At 38.9% G+C, this 8,144-nt stretch overlaps 1 long non-coding RNA gene across 1 annotated transcript; it reads right to left on the reverse strand.

Annotated features, from left to right (window-relative positions):
- Window positions 1-266: 266 nt before the first annotated feature.
- Window positions 267-3,051, reverse strand: LOC143862210 (uncharacterized). The gene is made up of 3 exons (XR_013240210.1): window positions 2,959-3,051; window positions 948-1,031; window positions 267-315 (listed from the first exon to the last, which is right to left on the reverse strand). It is a non-coding gene; the product is annotated as an uncharacterized LOC143862210 (long non-coding RNA).
- Between the last annotated feature and the right edge of the window lie 5,093 nt (window positions 3,052-8,144).

Raw genomic sequence — 8,144 nt, forward strand, 5'->3', positions numbered from 1 at the left:
TCGATCAACCAAATAAATGTTGCCACATTTAACACATGGACATTTGATCTTGTTCCCATAATTAGTTCTAGCAAATGCAAAATCAAGGAACCGATCCAACCCTGCCCTATATGCTGAGTCAACTCTGTTTTATCAAAAATGGGAACATGCGTGAGGCTTATAAATTAAGATAACGAATTGGTTAAATCCAAATTTAATAAACTAACCCTACGTTATGAGGGTCGTACCTTGGAAGTTGCATCCAACTTTTATCCATGACTAGTCTCCTGCTTTACTCAAGAATAGAATGATAATGATTGGAACGAATGTGTACGACTGAAGAAAAACAAAGTGTCATTGAGGTCAAACACACTTGTTAAAATAAAGAATCCCAGTTTGAGAAGGAAAAATATTCAAAGTTGGAGGTCTAAATCCCAAGTTCTCTGCGAACACGAATTCCTAAAACATTAAAACAATGATCTTGTCCTTAAAGATAGAAAAATAGGGCATGAATCAATGCGGTTTCACCATCCATATCCAAAATGATGAACGGGTAAGTTGAGAAGAGAGATGTTAATGGTTTGATGATTAATTGGCCAGTGAAAGCCCATGTGTTTCACTCCATGGGCCATCCTTGAAGGGATGGTTTCCCATAACACCTAGCTTTCCTCTCTAAGAAGAACAACTTAACTTAAGAAAATCCACCCAAATCCCTTTCCAGAACCCTGATTCTAAGAAGAACAACATAATAATGTCTCAGCATAAAGCCATTTCAGAAAATAAACAGTGGGGAGCATAGAGGCATCCTGTCCATATTATTACTAAAGAAGTTAACGCATCCCATTATTGTTTAAAAAGAAAGATTCATTTACTCTTGGGTTAAGTTTTTATACAAGCAAAAAAAAATTGCATTAAAAGACATGCAATGTGCCTTTATGAAATCAACCAAAATGCATATACACGCACACCTGTGTCTGTAAACTTGTCTTCACCACATCAAATGGGGTTGTAAAAAGTGCTGCAGTAGATCCAGCAAGGCCCCCACACATTAGCTGCAAGGAGAACAGTTCACATCATTCACAATAAAGTGTGGTAAATCATACTTCTCAAAGAACTTGATATTAAGGTATAAATTTTGACAATCACTACAGATGATGGATATAAGCATATGAAGGGCACCAAACAATGTAAGATAGAATAATAATCGCAAGTTTATCTCTCTAATCAGTTTGCATCAGATAGTTTATATTAGGCTACAAACTTCTAAGGCGGACCTTCTTAACCACTAATCTGAAGTGCAAATAAGAGCATGTTCCAGCTTCAATACTTGCAGCCTATGCCTGCTCCAGCCCTTTTGCATCCCCAACCCAAACTACTGAAGTCCTAACTCCTAATGACAAAGAATGGAAATAAAATAGAAAAATCACACTTTTTAGCCATCTATAGCGATTTTATTACGATATTTTTATAAAAGAGAAAAATCCTGAAATAATCCTGAGAAGTCAATATATATATATATATATATATATATATATATATATATATATATATATATATATATATATAGCGATATTTTCATTTACTGTAATAATATCATGAAATTTTTATGATATTTTCACAATTTTTTTCTTAATTTATATATTTTGAAATAATTTTATTTTATCGTTTTTCCCAATATAAATCTGAAAAAAATAAAAAAGATTAATATATCCCGAAATTTTCACTTTCCGAGAAATTCCCGAGAGATATTTGTGACATAGACTACGGGCAGGCCATTGTCTCTTCCTTGGAGACTGCTGTAATTACCTTGACAACTCATTGCCTGTGTGACGAGTTGAAGAAAATAGCCCATCCCAACAGAGAAAAGACACTGCCAGCCACCTCAGTGGTTCAATGAAAGTTAGATATTGGCAAGAGATATCCTATTTTTCACAATTTTTTGAATGGTTCTATTTTTCACAATTAGAAGTTACGATCCAAAGAATGTGCCTCCTTTTCTTCTTTAGAATGCTGTAAGAAGCATTATCCACAATTAATGCCTAAAATTTCCCTTATCAAGGATATCTGACTGCTGCTGCAAAAACAAACAAAACAATTAGCAGACAGACGTCCATGAGACTCTAGGCACATGAAATATTTTGAGTTTTAAGAAAAGTAATTTCCAACGATGATGAGAACTTTATACCAGCCATCATCAGTTGAAATCAAAACTGATAAACTTGAATAAAAAATTAGAAGTAACAGTACACACTGATTAAAACATGACTAAATAATTGAGCAGAAAGAGGAACTCTACAGTAGAAGAAAAATGATTTAGCAATTAAAAGAAATGCTTATTCATGTCAATTAAAGAAAAGAACAAGCAGCAAGTTCTTGTATGGACCATTGCCTTTTTGAGTTTCATCAAAATTATTTTACTCTTACAGTCATTATTTATATCAGTTAGAAATGTTTGAAGTGTGAAATGTCATTTATGTAAAATTGCATGAACCAACAAAAGCCTACTATCTAATTGAAGTAAAATTGTCCAAAAGACACATCGTATATACAAATATAGTCAAGCGTACATTCAGAATAAGCAATATCACAGTGCTCATGAGCCCTGAACACAACACTAAAACTCAGCACAGCTTGGCTAGCTAAGTACATGTAATTAATGTAAAATTGTCCAAAAGCCACATCATATATACAAATATAGTTGAGAGTACGTTCAGAATAAGCAACATCACAGTGATCATGAGAAAGGTTTGAAATTTCAGTTTCGGCCTAAGCCAAAACCGAAATTTTAGTAATTTCGATGTAAATCTAAAAATTTCGGTATAAATTTCGGTTTCGGTCCCGGGCTGAAATTTAAAACCATGCTCATGAGTACCCTAACCCTCACACAGTTTAGCTGCTAAATAGTCAAAACAAAGTATAGATAGTAAAATAAGGAAAATATTCAAAGAAAAAAAAAGACGGTAAGGACAGAAAGCAAACCGTTTGTAATGAGTTGGGGTGAGCACTAGATTGTGTTGGTGGTATCACCAATTGTTTTAGGCGTTCATAGACATAGAACTGCAAGCAGAGAAAAAGAAAACCTTGCTAAAGCATTCAACCTCAGAAGGCACGGGAAAAAGAAAAACAAATGCCAGAGCTAATGAATTCTAAACCTGGTGAACAAACCCATGATATATGACAATCCAATAAGAGGTAACTAAAGTAGATACTAATACAGGGGTAGATACTAATACATGATTTAATAAATAAACCACATTGAGCATTAAAATCACAATATCAGATATTTCCATATGAGAAAAACGAAACCCCATCAAAACCCCAAACCCCATCTTTCACATAAAAGAGCTGAGAACCCCTAGATCTATTACACTGAACCATATCAAAAACCCAAACCACATCAAAAACCATATCAAAACAGCATCTATTACACTAAAACCACATCAAAAAACCACAAACCAAAACTCAAATGGAAACGAAAATCCAAAATCGAAACCCCAAGCTCAGTCAATGAAATCGAAACCCTATATACATCCAGGGATTTCGGCGAAGAGAGATAGAAAGAGAGAAACCCCGATGAAACCCTGATGAAATGATGAATCGTTTTGGAAGAAAAGAGAAATCGTAGATGTAAAACGAAAGTACCTTCTCCTCTTCTTCTTTTTCCACCCAAATCTCTGGATTTAGTTTAAATTGAAAGGGTCTGAGAAAGGGAAAAGGTTAAAATGAGAACCCTAGATAGATTGGGGAAGATAAAACGGCCGGATTTCTCCACTCGAAGAGGGAAAAACAGAGGTTTCCCGCGGGCAAAGCTTCAGATTCGCAACTTCGATCCTTTTCCCCTTCTTTAAACTTATCCCGGCAGCCTAACTTATGACCGCCGGGTAATACACGTTTCCACGGCGGTCAAAACCGCTGGTGAATCCTCCAACAGATTTTACCATTTTATGTGGGAACCTTCGTTGTATGCCGGCGGTTTAATCTTAACCGCAGGGAAATAGTCATATTTAGCGGCGGTGTTTAGGACCGCCGGTGAATATCCGCCGGTAATTACAACTTTTCTTGTAGTGACTCTAGCGCTCGGTGACATATCAGAGGAGATTTCGGTAGAAAATAGGTAGGATTAGTTTCTGGAAATCTCCACAAGCTTCTCTGACTGTCTCTCTCTTACTCTCACTTTCTCTCTCTAGGGTTCTCTAAAACCAAAGGGAAGGGGTGTGAATATCAAAGAGGGAGGGGTGTAAATATCAAAGAGGAGGGGTGTACTAATGCAAAAGGGGTGTGAGTATCAAAGATGGGGGTGAAAACTAGAGCAAAAGGGGATAGGGAGTGAAAAAGGGATCGGGAAGGAATGACAGAGGGTGTGAAATGAGAGGAGGGGTAAGCCTCCTTTTCGAGGCTTTTGAAATAAAGTTGCAGCCTGCGACTTTGGGAGCTCCCAAAGTCGCAGGCTGGGTGGGCCCCACCACCAAAAAGTAGTTCTGGGTCTCTAGTTTGGGTTTCCGGGAGTGGATTTCATGCTTCGGGAATGCTTGGAAGCTCCAAAATAGTTGTTTAAGTGACCCAAACTGATCTCCAGTTGTCGAAAAGTGGTCCCGAGAAGTGAAAAAGTAACTTTTGGTAGTTACTTTATGATTTTCGGTGACAGAAACGTGGTCAGTTGCTCTGGGTTGCTGGTAAGTTGTTTCTGGTTTCCAATAAAATGCCTTTGGTAGGCAAATGTGATCTTTGGTTCCTAAGGAGTATTTCTTGGTAATCGAGGGTGGTTTCCAATTCCCAGAAAGTGGTTTCTGGTGACCGAAAGTGGTTTATGGGTCTCTCTTACTTTCACTTCCTCTCTCTAGGGTTTTCTAAAACCAAAGGCGAAGGGTGCGAATATCAAAGTGGGAGGGGCTTAAATCTCAAAGAGGAGGGGTGTACTAATGCAAAAGGGATGTGAGTATCAAAGATGGGGGTGAAAACCAGAGCAAAAGGGGAGAGGGAGTGAAAAAGGGATCGGAAAGGAATGAGAGAGGGCAAGAAATGAGAGGAGGGGTAAGCCTCCTTTTATAGGCTTTTGAAATAAAGTTGCAGCCTGGGACTTTGGGAGCTCCCAAAGTCGCATAGTGGGTGGGCCCCACCACCAAAAAGTAGTTTTGGGTCTCCAGTTTGGGTGTCGGGGCACTGGGAATGGGTTTTCGGGAGTGGATTTCTGGCTTCGGGAATGCTTGAAACTCTAAAAAAGTTTTTTCGGTGACCCAAATTTATCTCCAGTTGTCAGAAAGTGGTCACGAGCAGTGAAAAAGTAACTTTTGGTAGTTACTTTATGGTTTTTTGTGACAGAAACGCGGTCAGTTGCTCTGGGTTGCTTGTGAGTGGTTTTTGGTTTCCAATGAAATGTCTTTGGTATCCAAATGTGATCTTTGGTTCCGAAGGACTATTTCTTGGTAACTGAGGGTGGTTTCCGATTTCCAGAAAGTGGTTTTTGGTGACCGAAAGTGGTTTCCGGGTCGTGGAAATGGGTTTCGGGTCCCTGGAAGTCAGCCATGTTTCTAGTTTTTTATTTTGGTTTGTGGGTTTCTTGAAAAGTGGTTATTGGTTTCAGGAAGGTTGTTCGTGGTAACCAAAGGGGGTTTCTGGTTCCCCAAAAATGGTTTCTAGTGACCGAAATGTGGTTCTGGTTCTTCGAAGTGGGTTCCGAGTTCTTGGGAAGTTGGTTTCGGGTTGCTGGTTCTGGTTTGGAGGTTATTTGATAGGTGTTTCTGGCTCCAGGAAGGTTGTTCCTCGTAGTTAAAAGGGGTTTTTGGTTCCTAAAAAGTGGTTTCTAATGACCGAAAGGCAGTTCAGGTTCCCAGAAATGGCTTCTGGCTTTTGCTTAGTTTTGATGATTGGATCTTCGGGATCTTGTGGTGCCGTGAATGATGAGTGTTGAGCTATTGGGCTTTGGGGTTTTGATCCTTAGGATCTCTGTTTGACCAATTCAGGGCTCGATCGGAAGGTATTTGTGAACTCGGATGGTTCTGGAGTTAGGCTTGGTTGTTAGGTGTTTTGGTGGTTCTGGTAGCTTTGTGTTGTTGAAAACCTAGAGCAATACTGAGAGATATATTAAGAGAAAGACTAGAGATTCTTTGGGACTCATCATAGGATTCATCATTGCACCAACCTCTCATTACTCCGGTCTTGACAAAATGGGGTTTTACATTACCCTAATCGCATCCAATGTGTACTTCCTTCCTCGAATCCTTCATTTATCGAGTTGAGTCCTATGGTGAATGGACATCAATTATCCCTTGGACCCACTCAATGGTATACCTTTTGAACTATCATCTTGAGCTCGCAAATGCATTTTAAATACCTTTTGAAAACAACCATTGCTTTTCAGAAAACCTTTGATAAACTATTTATCAAACTGACTGGCTAGTAATTATTTATTAGCCTAGCTGGGATCGAAACTATAAATGATTTTCCTCTATGAGAGAGGTGGAGGATTCCTTGTTGGGTATCATTATTGATCCCATGGTTTTACTTGATGACCCAGCACTACCCGCAGGCAATCCTGGATCAGGGACTACTATTAGATAGACTAAATCCATAAGACATGCCCACATAACAAAATGACCCCTCAGGTCTAAGGACATGTCCAAAGGTCCTGTCTGACAGAATAACCTTATCCAAATCTACATCCACATGCTATTCTATAAAGTGATCCGTTCAGTGTGTGATCCAATCATTGCACTCATTCTACCTTTGCTTAGAGTCAACTACCCCAGTGACCGAGATAAGTCACCCCAATGCATGTATGGAGGGAGGTCTAATGTTGGTTGTGTACAGGTACGAGTTGTCCAATTTCAATCCCAACCAGAAACATTCTAGGTTTGCAAAGAACCTGAAGGCCATATCTCCCTACCACATAATCTCTATATGCACGACCAATCCTATGATGCTTCCTAAGGACAAATGTGTGTCTAGAAGCACATCACACACTCCAAGAAAGTACTCAATAGATGTCATGAAACAATATATTAAAATTATAGTTTTAATACAACAATGGATTTTAGAGCATACACTCTAACATCAAATTCCACCCGAGAATCTTGAGTTTTTTCCAATGGGGGTCTTCCTTTTTGACGACTATATTGAAGCAGAGATGATGGAAACAGAATTAGACACTGATTTTGATTCCCGATTCCGGTGATCCACTCACACCCTATGGCTGCATTTGGATTACATATCATGACTGCCGGTGAAATGCACGCCTCCGAATTCAACTCCAGCACTTTGATTGGCGGTCGTGAGAGCTGGTGATATGTAATAATTAATTAGAAGCGGTCATACAATGCAAGAGAATTCATCAAAACAACGATCCAATGAAGTCTATAACGGCGGTTAGGACAATCGATAAAATGCACTGTATACCGGCGGGTCTGCATATACACCGATAAAACTTATAGGGACGCCTAATTTAGCGGCAGTTCCTTAACCGCCAGTATATTTCACATCAGTGGATATCCTTGATCGCAGATAAAAGTCCTTTTTCTTATAGTTCTTATTCCAATTCCCTGGTAAAGGTAAAGGGAATGCTATATCGATTCTAGTGTTTGGGGAGGGGCAATGGTAGAGAGGGAGTGATTGAGGGAGGAGCGGAGGAAGATAAATAGAAAGAGATTTTCTCCCTAAAATCAGTGCGATATTTTCTCGGTGAAATCAATAAACTGTGAAAAAAATAGAAGAATAAATACAAAATCGCTGCTAAAAAGAGGAATATTAAAATGCAAAAAACCCACATACATAATCAAATCCAGATAAATAAAGTCAAAAAAACCAATTTTAATGAGTATGAGTGAGAGAAAGATAGTAGATGATTTTTGAAAATCTTCCCTATGATTTCTCATCACAGAGAAGCGGGTTGACTTGGGATGGGGATGAAAAGAGGCTTGAATTGGTTCTGGCGGATGCTTCTCCGTAGTTAAGCAGTTTTTCCATGTCCCTCAATTGCATCCTCCCGACAAACGTAATGAGAACAAGTGTGAAACAAGAAAGAACGAAAATGAAATGAGGAGTTTTGGTTTGGTTTGGTTCCAAGAAGAGAGAGAGAGAGAGAGAGAGAGAGAGAGAGAGAGAGAGAGAGAGGGCAGGAAAGAAGAATACCACTTCTTCAGGCGGTCACGAAATCCACCCAAAATTCCGTC

This window comes from Tasmannia lanceolata, unplaced genomic scaffold (genome assembly GCF_043159265.1).
Source record: "Tasmannia lanceolata isolate RefF3 unplaced genomic scaffold, GAP_Taslan_0.1 ptg000037l, whole genome shotgun sequence".
NCBI classification, from domain to species: domain Eukaryota; kingdom Viridiplantae; phylum Streptophyta; class Magnoliopsida; order Canellales; family Winteraceae; genus Tasmannia; species Tasmannia lanceolata.